The following is a 2,001-nucleotide window of genomic DNA, read 5'->3' on the forward strand; positions in this document are numbered from 1 at the left end:
CTGTGCCTCAGATTCCTTTTCCGATTCGATTGGGACAGGTTCTTGGCGGTTCAACAGCCATAGGAGATGGCCCACTGAGCGATTGTTCCACAGGGACCGGGGACGGCTTTGGACCCTTGTTTGAGAAATAGGTTGTGTCGCTACGAACGGTGGTGAGTCGATAAACCTGGATCTTTTGGCACCCGTGATTCGGATTGATACGGCTCATTACGAATCGGTTGAGTAGGTTCGGTTCATGGCTTTCTGAGATGAACGTTGGAGTGAAAGCCGGTGAAAAGGCCAACGGTCACAATTTTTTGAATTTGAAAAGGGCAGAAGAAACGAGTTCAACTGTAAAACCTAAGGGTCGCCTTTTGCTCGTTACACAAATCTTGCAATTCCTCTCTCTCTCTCTCTCAAAAGATTTTGTTCAGATTTTATCAGAATTTGTGTTTACCTTCCTAAATCTGAGTTTTTGAATAACCATCTTCGTTGTTACTCGTTTTTCCTTTGTTGATTTGTTCTTCAAGAACCGTTCAAGATGAATGATTTGATGACAAGATCCTTTCTGAGTTATGTGGAATTGAAGAAGCATGCCCTGAAGGATTTGGAAGCAGACCAAGATCTTGAAAAGGCTCAACTCAGCCACGCCGATGAAGAACACCTCTCCCAATTCTTCGAGGAAGTGGGCACCATTAAATTCGAGATGGAGGTCATTGCCCACCTCTTCCAAAGCCTCCAAGAATCGAATGAAGCTGCAAGGTCTGCACATGACTCACTTGTTCTGAAGCATCTTCAAGACACCATGGATGCAGATATCATAACTGTGCTCAAGAAAGCAAGATTCATCAAGGAAATGCTTGAGGCCCTCGAGGAGTCGAATGCCATGAACAGGAAGTTGCAAATGTACATAGAAGGTGGGCCAGTTGATCGGACCACGGCTTCAGTAACCAGGGGTTTGAGGGTGAAACTCAGGGAATTGATGGTGGATTTTCAGTCTCTTCGGGAGAAAATTGTTTCAGAACATAAGGAAGTGATCAAGAGGAAGTACTTTAGCATCACCGGAGAACACACAACCGAAGAAGTGATCGAGAATATACTTTCTGCCAGAAAATTTGAGTCGTCGTCCGTCAGATTCAACCAGAATCAGGAATTGAAGGAGAGGCATGATGCTGTAAAAGAAGTACAGAAGCATATGATGGAATTGCATCAGATATTTATGGACATGGCTGTTCTGGTGGAGGTTCAGGGGGAGAAGATGGACGACATTGAACATAATGTGGTTCATGCCGGCGTGTACATCAGTGACGGTGCCAACCATCTCACAACTGCAAAGAAATGCCAGAAGGATAACTGCAGAAACTGGGAGTTTGCTTGTTGGGCTCTGCTGATGGTTCTGATCATGTGCCTCATTGTTGAGATAATTGCCAGCCTTGTGAAAGGATAGGAATCTCATGAGTCCTCTTTTCGTACATTCATTGGGGGTGGGGGGTCACTTGCAGTAGTTCTTGAATTCTATAATTGAGGATGTAATTGTTTTAACTACACTCTGTATACTTACAACTGGTAGTTATATTTTTCTGATTCCTAAAATTAATGTTCGGTTAGTTGAAATTGAATCACTTCTTTTGCTATATAATTCTTTCCTAGTTATATTTTAGTGTAGATGGGAAATGAGTAGAATCTAAAAATGTTTGAAAAATGTAGAAAGTCTCATGCTCATGTATAACCAATTTAGTCCAACCATGATCAGTTCACCATGTAGAAGCTATGAAACCATTGAAATGCAAATTGCATTTCACCATGTAGATGTCACTTGCACTAGTTCTTGAATTCTATAATTGAGGATGTAATGAACTATAATTCAGGATGTAAATATTAATGTGGTACCTTATCAGATTTTGAGCTAGTTCTCAAAGTAAAGCCCTTTGCATCACGATACCTATTGTATCAGCGTGACCCTTCATAAGTGAGGATAAAATGAAACAACCATAATAAAGGTACTTGTTTGCTCTTGATTCA

General features: G+C 41.5%; 1 pseudogene; it reads left to right on the top strand.

The window, feature by feature from the left end:
- Positions 1-520: 520 nt before the first annotated feature.
- On the top strand, positions 521-1,426 carry LOC149823293 (syntaxin-112 pseudogene; annotated as a pseudogene).
- Positions 1,427-2,001: the final 575 nt, after the last annotated feature.

Source organism: Nuphar pumila, chromosome 10 (genome assembly GCF_984573655.1).
Source record: "Nuphar pumila chromosome 10, dmNupPumi1.hap1.1, whole genome shotgun sequence".
NCBI lineage: Eukaryota > Viridiplantae > Streptophyta > Magnoliopsida > Nymphaeales > Nymphaeaceae > Nuphar > Nuphar pumila.